The sequence below is a fragment of the Dipteris shenzhenensis genome, chromosome 16 (assembly GCF_047967505.1).
Source record: "Dipteris shenzhenensis isolate YYH24624 ecotype China chromosome 16, Dip_SZ_1.0, whole genome shotgun sequence".
NCBI classification, from domain to species: Eukaryota; Viridiplantae; Streptophyta; class Polypodiopsida; order Gleicheniales; family Dipteridaceae; genus Dipteris; species Dipteris shenzhenensis.
The window spans coordinates 8,376,521-8,389,155 of record NC_141611.1 but is presented as its reverse complement, the minus strand read 5'-3'; positions in this window follow the sequence as shown (position 1 = coordinate 8,389,155).

Genomic DNA, 12,635 nt, shown 5'->3' with positions numbered 1-12,635 from the left:
CCAAATTCTCATTCCATAACTTTTTACTCTCATGTTCAAGTTTGGAATGTGTACTTCAACTTGAAGACAAAGTTTGCCGAATTCCATTGAGCAATGCATAAGTTATGGGTCATGCAAGATACCCATATACAGAAAAGTCCCTGAACCTCACCAAAAATGGCTACACCCAAGCAAACAATGACACTCTAGTAGTAATTGTTCAAAACTTAATTGAGTGATTGTGAGTTGGGGCTTAGCAATTCCTCTCACGAACGACATCCTTAGCCAAATTACTAGGATATAGGTCTTGTTGTGCAGCAATTTTATGTTCCTAAATTATTCTTTTTAGGTCACGTGTTACCTAGAAGATGTCATGTTCTCTCACTACTAAGATTGGACGGCTCATAAGCCGAGTTGCAACATCTTGTGGAAATTGGTCCTTGACTTCCTGATTTTGATGCCTACAACTTTTAGGCACTGTACTTGGATTGGTCAAAATTTGTCCTTCATTTTCTTCAATTTTTATTGTCATAAACTCAATGCCATAGTCACGTGACACCTTGGCTCTATTCAACCCGGGTCTACCCAATAATAAGGGATAGTAATTTTCTTCCATTGGAATGACCAATAAACTATGTCATGATTACCACCAATGGTAGGAACAACATCAGAAAGCATACCTATGGGTTCCATAGGTCGTCGGTGTACCAAGTGACCTCAGGATGGAGAAGGCTTCATCTTTTTGAACTATAATTTATTCACCAGAGCTATAGATACAATGTTGACTCTAGAACCACCATCTAGAATGACTCATGGTACCTTTTTCTTTTTAATTTTGATAGAAATGATGGTTACTTTAATCACTGGCACCATTGGAGTTTCAATTACTGGAATAGTAACTTTGGAATCAATAGTCTTAATAGGTGGTTCTTCATTATTCAACTATTGTTGTAAAAACTCCCTGCAATAAATTGTTGAGAGTTCACGCTCAACATCATGTGATCATGTGTGCATAGCACCATCACGTGATCATATGTGCATAGCACTAACCTTATAGAGTGCTATAAAGGAAAGGGTTAGATCCCCTAACCCTAACCCTAAATGGGTTTGTATATATTCTATTTTTTCAACTAAATCTAGTGTACAGTTAGTCATTTGTGGTGTGCTCTCTAGCTATGCCCTCTCTCCTCATCTCCACTCTTCTCCTCTCCCCTCTTCATATTTTGTCATGGTATCAGAGCATGGTTTTGCCTTCCACTAAGGTGCCATCCACCTTGTGAGAGTGAGATAGAGATTGAGATCGAGTTTTCTCTTCCGTGAGAGAAACTTCCGTCGAGTGAGCATTCTTTCATTTTGTTGATGATAGAAATTTCCGTTCATTGAGAGAGATTTCCATCTATGTGAGATTGAGCGATTCCTTGTATTGTTCTTTGATTTCAGTTGAGGGAGAGAGATCCTTTGAGAGAAAGTTCTTCATTGAGAGAGTTTGTGTGAAAGGGAAAGAGAGATTTCTGCTAAGTGGAGGAAGAGATTTCCGTCCATTTCCATCTATGCATTCAGTTCTTTGAGAAAGGTTTCATTTTATGAGTGATTGTTCCATTCTATCCTTCTTGTATTGAGAGCTCTATTGCAAGATTTCTAAAGTACCATTTTGGAGTACTAAGAGAACTGTAGTAAGATCTGAGAGAGAGAGAGAAGATAGTTATTCTCAGTGGCTGAGTGCATAGGGAGCTCCAACAACTATGAAGCTTGCAAAGGAGGCAAAGATATGAACAAGAAGTCGGCTCCTTCTGCTCCTACAACCGCAGCCCTATCTGCAATGAAGGGCACTCCCTCATCCATCAAAAATGGCATATCAGGGCCTAGGCATGTAGAGGTTTCTACACCATCGGCTCCAGCTACACACATAAAAGCATGAAGATATTTCCACTTCCAAGTGCAACGACTGCTCCCCCAGCTCTTATTGCTCCTACGATTCCTATGGTTCTTGCATCTCAGATCAACGCTCTTAATGAACAGCATTGGAAAAAAATTGAATGGTATTCTACATTTGATGCATTGATAGATCTAGACACCTAGGAGCAATAGGTAATGCTTTCCAAAAATGCAGAAGGATGAAAGTCCATTTTGGTAGCTATGTATTCAAAAAGGAGGCTCCCCATTTGACACTATTGCATGATAAAGAGTAGTGGAGGTATAGAGACAACCTAAAAGAACTTTCACATGCATAAATTTATCTTGAAAACTCAAAACATTGTGAAAATATTACTTTCTTTATTCAAACGTACTTTGCAACCCTTTGATGCAGTTCTCCCTTTAAATGGCTGCTAGAGATTTTTTAATAAGAATCAATTCACTAGTTTACTTGAGAATGTGAAGTTTGAGTTGAAGTTTGCAAGTAATCTTGCTTCTCTTTTTCATATATATTGGTATAGATGGTGTTGGTGTTGATGCTTCATTTTGCTCACCACTAAGGTGCATGAGACTTTCCCAGTACACTAGTAACTCCTCAGGTGATTGCATCCTCTACTTAGGAGGGTGATCCAAAGCAAAAAATGCAACATACCAATCCATGAAACAAGGTCCTTCATACCACAATTTGTCCTACTTTGAGAAGTAGCCAATTGCTGAATTGGATTCTACTTTGAGATTGCAAACCCGTGCTCATGCTTAGAGGATTGCACTAGCAACTTGCATTCCTGTACCCAAACCATGGGAAGATTTGTGCTCCTACAGCTTGAAAGACATCCTCATGTTACTCATTAACAACACAAATACATAGAATATAATAGAGCTCGACATACTAAAGAAGGCATAGAAGTCATCTACCAAAGAATATATTATCCTTACTCTTCTTTAAAATAGGGAGCTTACAAAATTGGTCTTGCCAAATTGCATGGAAATGAAGCCTAACAATTTATAACACAAGAACATAACCCTTCTTTGAATACAATGTAAGCTTTTATCTTCGTCAAGTGTGGATGCAAGACAAAAGCATTGAGACTCAAGAAAGTTTACAAAAATTAGAATCCTCTATAGGTAACCCACATGGTGTGTGAGGTACCCATCATTTGCTAATGTCAATTGGCTAGTCCAAGTGTGGGACCACCTATTTGAGGTTCTCGTTGTAGGTAGCTGGATCGTGGAGGATAGAAGTGTATCATGGCTCAAGTGGAGTTTGCATGCAAGAGCATGTGGACAAGATAATAAATGGTTTATTTGAATGAGGTGCCTCCCAAGTAGGCTGATGTTACAATGCTTTTACATCATCTATGAGATTCCATGATTCTCTCAGTCATGTCGTGTGCCATGACATCAACATCTATTGCGTCGTGGTTTACATCACTGGAAACATGGAGATCCTTAATCACATAGGTACCTTGAGACATTTGGTGATTAATGTCCCAATAAGCCTCCCTGAACAAATGTTACTATGCGTAGCGGCTAGTTACTAAGGTTCCACACTATGTGAATGGACATACTCTATAGCCTCCTAGTACAAAACAAAATGAAGGCACACGCTATGGCATAGCCAAAGGTGAAGGGCATATACCCCTAGCCTTTTAGAAAGGCCATTCCTAATCTACAACGAAGTTGGCCTCATGAGAGACCTTCTTTACTCAGGCTTCTTCTTCTCCTCCTCCTATAATGAGAGCTTTTGAGTCTTTATCTCTAGGAAGCAGTGTTCTTCTACATGATTGTTCTTGCCACAAAAACCACAAGTCATTTTGTCCTTTGACTTTGAGTTTGATGTAGCTCTCTCGTTGGGATTCCTATTATTGGAGAACTTGTCCTTTGAGTAGTGCACTTCTTCATGGTCATGGGAGAGCTTAGGATTATCTTGCTTTCTCTTAAACTCATCAAGTAAAGATGATTCCATAGTGTCTAGCTTTGGATTTGACAAAGTTTTGCAATGTAGACATAAATTGACCAAATTCTTTGTTTGGCATACTTTTTAAAACTACTACTGTAGCATCTTCCTCATCAACTAATTAGTAGTCCATGTACTTCAAGTGCTTTGGAAAAGTGTTAGTGGACTTTATATCTTGTGTTCAAAGAAATTAATATTCAATAAATCTTTGAATGTTTGCCACATGCACCAAAGATTCCATCTAATGTATCCAAGCTTCAACTGCACCTGGAGCAGTCACTATGTAAAAACCCATAAAAGACGTGCGAGCAAGCACATATTAAAAATACCCCTATATATAAAAATTTACATTTTTTTGCATAATTGTTTAAACCTCTTTTGTGCATATACATGTTTGAAATTAGAATTTAAAGGTCCCCACCTTAATTTATATACCAAAGTTATATTAGATAAGTATTTTTTCAAACCCCTCTTGTATGTAAATGGCCCTTTAACCCTCCAAATTTTGATTATCCCTTTCCATGAATGAACCAGCTGTCTCGAGCAACTGCATTTGTGATGTATCCCAAGATTAAGTTGTAATCTTTGCATTTGTGATGTGATGGATATAACTATCAGTCAACCTAGGAACTATGATGGCATATGCCTTCTCATTCTAAAAACCCATGCCCCTTCATTTTCCATTGTGTTTGGTTCCTTCTCCTTATCCATGCCCTTTCATTTCCCTTGTGTTTGGTTTCTTCTCCTTACCCATGCCCTTTCATTTCCCTTATGTTTGGTTTCTTCTCCTTACTATTTGCAAGAGACCATACCACTTCTTCATCAAGTCAAACTTTATCTTGCTTTGTCAAGTGTACGCTTTTAATGCCATAGTGCTTGAAGCAAATTTTATCATTAGAAATGTACTTTGACCATACACATGCATATTTGTCCTCAAGAATCTTGAGAGACCTAAAATGTTTGTATAGACATAATAGTGTTGTTAAGACTTAGTCTTCGCGATTTTCTTCTTTTAGGTCTTGTGCATTTGATGACTCACATGAAGTAGGCAATAACACTATTGCATATTAAGTGAGAGTTATTGCAAATTACCCACTTACAAAATTCCATGGAAAAAGACCATATTTCTACAAATGTTTCCAATTTGTGCTAAACTTTACAAATGTCTTTTGAGGTTTGTTATAAAGAAGGAAAAAAATTATAACAATGAATTAAAATTATACACAATCTTCCATAACAGAATATACTCTTGGATATTACATAATAGAATATACTCATAGATATTACACGATCTTCCATAACAGAATATACTCTTAGATATTAAAATTTTAAGATTACATTCTTCTAATATTATATTTTAAATAGTATAGTCAATATAACTTTAAACGCTGGCACAATTATTATTTTACCATTCATTGAATTTTATATTGACATTTTCTCTAATGATTTTATTAAAAAAATAATTATAGTGATAAGAGACTAGGATATTAGTAGTATTGAGCCTAGGAGATTAGTAGTATTGAGGCAATCTCAAGGAAGATAACTTCACAAGTAGAAAGATATAAGAAAACCTATTATAAATCTACTGCAAGAAACAATATGAGACAAGAAAGATACCATCAGGGAAAAAAGCATCTATCTTGTTAATTTCCCTTCCATTCACTTGAAAAGACGTCCTATGCCATAAAAATATTAAACTTAGCACAATATAAAAAATCTCTACCGATGTGCATTCTAAAATAATGTAAACTTAAAAACCATGGCTAGGTGCTTAAACTTTACTAATTATTGTATCTAATACATGAAAAGTACTTTTACAGCAAAAAAAAATTTAATCAATATTTTTTATTTTTAAAGCAATACATGGGTAATCAATAGCACAAATAGATGCCTCGTGTCTCATCAATCAATTTGATATGCTAGATGACCTACTTTCTACTTATAAAATGAGAGTTGTGACTATTTAAAGTTTGCAGCTTCTCAAGCTTTGTTTCAAAATCGGATCTTTGGCATTGTAGTTTGGCACATTTTGGGCAAAAATCCGAACCTAAGTATTGGAATTATATGCTAGTTGCATGCAAATCCAATCGCAAGGATTGGATGTACATGGAACTTTTATAGATTGCATGCAAATCTAATCCTTCAGATCAAAATTACATGCAGGCTGCATATAATTGCAATCCTTGGGAATGGCTGTTCTCCCAAATGAGCCAAATTATGATCCTTGGGATCGTATTTTGAAACAAAGCTTGAAAAATAGGCAAATCTTTTAATAGTTATAACTTTTCGTTCTATAAATCAAAAGTAGGTCACGTTGCATATCAAATCAATTGGCAAAACATGAGGCATATATTGGATGCTCCATATGTTAATTTAAAAAATTCAAAAATTTGATTAAATTTTTTTCCCTGTAAAATAACTTTCCATGTACTATTTATAATCACTAGTAGAGTTTAAGCACGTGGGTGCTTGGTTTATCATGGTTTGTAAGGCTTAACATTTAGCCATTTGGATTTTTCTTCTATCAACATAGCAAGCCTTGTACTTCACCACTAAGCTTGATCGCATGATGCTCGATGTCGATTTTCTTGTAGCCCGTGAATTGCTTTGGGAAAAAAATTTGAGCTATATGTTCTCTCACCAACGTAGCTTATTAGCCTCAAATTTTCTTCACCAACAAGAAGTCCTATATCTCTTATTATGCATATATCCTTAGGGGATGAAGGTAAGGATTGCAAGTACGCTAGCTCTTTTCCCTTGGTGTTGCACTATTGCTCAAGGTAGTGGCTGAGTGGTTGGAGTTATCTCAAGTAGTTTCCACATAGCTAGAGTTTTCTCATCTATTGTTTGAGGTTCTCGGCTCAACCTAGTAAATGCCATTGCTAATGATATCTTGTAGTGCATCTTGACTTCCATTAAGACATTGCCTTTGAGATTTTGGGAATATGATTAGAAAATCTATTATAGGAAAAGTTGGAACAGGGAAGTTGCTTATGGCACATCCAATTTTTTTCATGCTTCCAACTTGGAGGATTTTGAATTGTTTGATGCCAAATTAATATGAAAACATGATTCTTTCTTGTTAGACTTTGAGGAGGCATGGGCCAAATTCTTTATAAATACCAAGGTGGTTTTCTTGGTCAAATTGAACACCTTTTGCTTTGCAGAGGATGAGGCGGTAGTGATGAGAGAAAGAAACTTTCTCTCTTTGTAGAGGATGGGTGGTAGTGGTAGTGGTGAGAGAAAGAGACTTTGTTGAGGTATCTTATACTTAGTAGATATAAAAATTAGAGAATGGAAGTTGCTCCTATTGTTGATATAGAAATAGGGGTAGACGATGCTCCTATTGCTGAGGTAGTTGCTGTAATAGCCATAGCCTTGCGGGTATGCAGTAGAATGCCTTGTATAGCTTTTAGAGGTAGCTCAAGAGAGTTGACAAGGTTGTTTTCTAGCTTGTCATGCAACAAGGACCGATATAGGCCGAACTTAGAGCTATGCACATAGCTCTCCAAGCTGACAATATAAATCTAGTTCTAAAGCTAGACATACTCCTAGCCAGCGAGAACAACAAAGGAGGCCCTCACATTTGTTAGAAGCAAAAGGACATGAGACTAAACATAGTCATAGCCAAGCTTCTAACCAAGATTCAAAGCATAGCCATAGAAGTAGGGCTTCATGATGCCAGTCACTATTAGGCTAAGGAACAATTAGTTTTGATCCACCATCAAGGAGTCAAACACCGACTCATATAAACCAGTATAGGGGTGTGGCTATACATGCCATCAATGATCGAGGCCAGCAATACCAAAGGTTTTAGTAGCTCATAGGTGAGTTCCAATGCCTTCACCCACCAAAGGACACCATAACGAGCATGTCCACATAGGGGAATCCCACCATGAGGATGATGACAAAGCTAAGGAAGCATGAAAAGACCCCGAGTTGGCTATTATTAAGGTGAAACCGACCGCTTTAGTCAAAGTTAGATTCCAGGATTCCAAGGGGACTAAAGATGAAGACCCTTACAATCACTTGCAAAGTTTCTTGCAAGTTTGTCATATCAATGGTGCCATGAAAAAGGAGGAGCACACGAACTCTTTTTTGTGCACACTCACAAAGACAACTCAATGCTAGTTCAACCAATTTCCTATTGGTTATTTTAAGGATTGGTAGCAAATGTCCAAGGGTTTTCTTAAGAGATTTTGATAAGAGATAAATGAAGAGTATGTTTGCACTAAACTCAGCAACCTAAAGCAGAAGGAACTTGAGTCTATTCAAGATTTTGTGCTTAGATAATAAGATTTGATTAATCAACTTAGCACAAATCTAGATGAAAGTCATTGGGAGCCTACTTGATTATAAGATGCAAATCAAATTGGTCTCCAAACTTTAGAGGTAGCCAATCCAACAAAAACATTGGACCAAGATGTTGCACTAGAAAAGAGTGCATCCTCCAAACAGAAGGCAAAAAAGAAGAATGAAGCAAGAGATAATGATGATGCCTCAACAAAGCCTGATAATCTAAATTTGACTGTGAAAAAGGCCTTCAAAGAAATGGGCTTCAGAGAGAAGCCAAGTCAGGAAGAGAAATGGTGCAACAAGTGCTCCAAGAAGGGACACACAAAATATGATTGGAGAACAAATACTATGGGATTTGATCTAATTATGGGGATGATGAGTCTACTTGTAGGTATGCTATAAAAAAGCCACCATAAGTTCATCAAATTGATCTTAAGTCCAAGAGTAAGGAGGCATGATTGCCAAAACTTGAGCAAGGTAAGGGTAAAGGCAAAAATGGTAAAGATAAGAATCAAGGTCCTTCATGGATTCACTGTTACTTTTGTAATGGTCCTTCATGGATAAGAATCAAGGTCCTTCATGGATTCACTATTACTTTTGTAATGGTGACCACACCAAGTTTGAGTGTTTGTGGTGGCAAGAAAATTTAAAATTGCTTCAAAAAAACTTTGAAAGATGAGAAGTTGACCCTAGATGCTAGGCAATAGTGGTAGTACTTCTGAGTTTAGTTGATGCCCATGTAGTGCCCCTGATCACTAGTGAAGATGGATCAGCATCTCCTACGGGCAATCCCAATTGGAAGGCATAGAAGTAGATTGACTCTTGAATAACTTGGGAATTGAAAGGTAAAGCTCCAATTGTGGACTTGCCTCCTAATTTCAATATGGTGCCACTAGTAGATAACTCAACAGAGGCTTCTACAAGCTAGGTCTGAGGTAGTACCGAGTTTGGAGGAGGACCCAAGTCTTGCAATGGCAAAAGCATGGGAGTTTTTTTTGGCAAATGAAGGTCAGCCTCACCATAACAGAGTTACTCAAAAGTACAATTTATGACAAAATATGAAGAGGGGAGAGGAGAAGAGTGGAGATGAGGAGAGAGGGCACAACTAGAGAGCACACCACAAATGACTAACTGTACACTAGATTTAGTTGAAAAAATAGAATATATACAAACCCATTTAGGGTTAGGGTTAGGGGATCTAACCCTTTCCTTTATAGCACTCTATAAGGTTAGTGCTATGCACATATGATCACGTGATGGTGCTATGCACACATGATCACATGATGTTGAGCGTGAACTCTCAACACCTTCCCTCAAGATCAACATCATGAAGTAGGCCTTCCCTCAAGATGATGATTCTGGGGAATCAAAGAAGGACTGAGCATTACATTCCATCACACCCCTTTAATGGGAATGTCCTTCCTCTGCGTCAAACCAAGAGCTAGTTGGTGTTTCTCGAATAGCTCTTTATCGAGTGGTTTGGTAAAGATGTCTACAACATTCTCTTTGCTATCACAATGCTGCAGTGTGATGTCACCAAGTAACACTCTTTCTCTGATGAAGTGCTCTTTGACATCAATGTGCTTTGTCCTAGAGTATACTAGATTTTTGGCCAATGGTTGAGCCGATTAACTATCATAGTATATTGTTGTTGGCTTTGACTCATCAAAGTAATATGTTTCTGACAATAGTCTTCTGAGCCATATAGCCTCACATGCACCTGTAGTGAGTGCCCTATATTCTGCTTTAGTCGAAGACAAAGAAACAGTTGGTTGTTTGTTTGACAACCATGATATAGCACCTTGACCAAGGAAAAATGCATATCCGTGTGTCGATCTCCTGGTCTCATGATCTCCAGCATAGTCACTGTCACAGTATCCATGCAACCGTGGATGACTTCCTCTGTATTCTATCCTAAACTGTCTTGTACCTCTGATGTATCTCAAGACTCTTTTGGCTGCATTCTAGTGAGACTGTTTTGGATTTGCCATAAACTGTGCTAGTGAGCTTACTGCATAACAAATATCTGGCCGTGTGATTGTCAGATATATAAGAGATCCGATGAGTTGCCTGTCGTATCTGTCATTTACTGTAGGCTTTTTTGAATCTTTAGTAAGTTTCAAACTCTGTTCCATGGGAGTGGCTGCAATCTTGCAATCTGCCATATGAACCTTCTTCAGGAGACTGTCAACATACTTGAGCTGACTCATGAATGTGCTATCTGAATCTCTCCAGAACTCAATTCCAAGACAATAGTGCATAAGTCCAAGATCTTTCATGTCGAACTCTGCAGATAAGTCTTGTTTTAGTTTTCTGATGAAGCTATCCATGCTTCTTGTCATAATCAGATCATCTACGTACAAAAGTGCAATAGTTATGTCTTCCCCTTGAACTTTGTAGTAGAGAGTATGATCTGCATTGGACTTCATGTATCCCAGATCAGCAAAATACTTGTCAATTCTGCTGTACCAACTTTTGGGTGCTTGTTTTAAGCCGTAGAGACTTTTCTTGAGATGGCAAACCTTATTCTCCTTTCCTGGTTCAACATAACTGCTGGCTGTTGCATGTAGACTTCCTCGTCTAGATAACCATTGAGAAATGCATTCTTGACATCAAGCTGATACACATTCCATTTGCTGAGTGTTGCTAGTGATATCAAGAACTGTATGGAATCCATCTTTGCTACTGGAGCATAAGTCTCATCATAGTCTTGACCATAGTGTTGTGCAAATCCTTTTGCAACTAATCTGGCTTTGTATCTTTGAATACTACCATCTGGATTGTACTTCACTTTGTATACCCATTTGTTTGCTATGGCCTTCTTTCCTGGTGGAAGGTCGCATAATTCCCAAGTATTATTCTTATACAAAGCATCCATTTCTTCAATCATAGCAGTTTGCCATTCTGGCTTGTCTACTACGTCTTCGAAGTACACTGGCTCTTCTGTAGCCATGATGGTAGTCATAAGAGCATAGTTGGTGGTTTCCACCTAAATTGCTTTGCCTTTTTGAGCATATGTCAATTTGGCTGGAGGTCTGCTTTCCCTAGTAGAGCGTCTGAGCTGCTGTGGCTCTGCTTGGGGTGTTGCTGGCAATTCTTGCTCTTCTTCATCAACCTGTTCTATAGATGACTATGAAGTCGATGCTTCTATCTCCTATGTAGGTGAGGTTTTCCATTCTGATTCCTCATCAAAGATTACATCTCTGGAGATAATGACTTTGCGGTTGATGGGATCATACAATTTGTATGCTTTGCTTTCTTCACTGTAGCCAATCATGATGCATTTGCATGACTTCGCATCCAATTTCATGCGATGGTCATCATGTATGTGGGCATATGCTATGCAACCAAATATGCAGAGATGCCCAATGCATGGCTTGTGTCCAGTGAATGCTTCATAAGGAGTCATACCTTGTATCGGTTCGATAGGAAGCCGATTAAGCAAATAGTTTGCTATAGCTATTGCTTCTGCCCAATACTGATTTGGAAGATGCTTTTCACTAAGCATTGCTCTAGCACTGTCTGCTAAAGTCCCATTCTTCCTTTCAGCTCTTGCATTTTGCTGAGGAGTATCTGCACATGTGAATTGTCTTCGAATGCTGTGATTTTTGCAAAAGTTCATGAATGCTGAAGACATGTATTCACCTCCTCTATCTGATCTCATGACCTTGATCTTTCTGCCTGTTTGGTTTTCTACCATGGCTTTGAATTCTTGAAATTTGGAAAACACTTCAGATTTCTCTTTCAGAAAGTAGACCCAACAATATCTGCTGTAGTCGTCGATGAAGGTCAAGTAGTAAAGTGAACCATTGATGCTGCGGGTCTGGGCATAACCCCATACATTTGTATGTATCAAATCAAGAATACCTCGTGCACGAGAGGTACTTCTAACAAAGTTGTTTTGCTTTTGTTTGCCGAAGCAGCATGCTTCACAAACTTTTCCAAGAAACTGTAGCTTAGGAATCCCAATTGCCATATTCTGATTCCTGAGATCTAACAAGTACTTGAAGTTGACATGACCATATCTCTAGTGCCATTTTGCAGATAGTGGCATCTGTTGCGGTTGAGCTGACATGGCATGCTTATCTGGTACTGTAGCTAGCATTCTGTATAAGCGTCCTTCCTTGACACCTTTTGCTACTAGCTGGCATCTTTTGGATTTGTCTCTGATAGTGCATTCATCACCATCAAAGATGACTTTGTAATTGTGTTCCGTCATTTGACCTACTGACAAAAGGTTCTTGCTGAGCTTCAGAACATAGAGCACATCTTTCACTAATCCTTTTGTACCAGTGAAATTGTTCATAGGGATAACACCCATCCCTTGAACTGGATTCGGTGTATTATCTGCTGTGTAGATGACATTTTTATATCCTTCTAATGGTTTCATCTCTGTGAACCACATTCCTGATGATTTGTCATATGAGATGATGGACCACTGTCAATGTACCAAGGATCCTAATCCATTTGGTTGACTTGATAGCTGTAA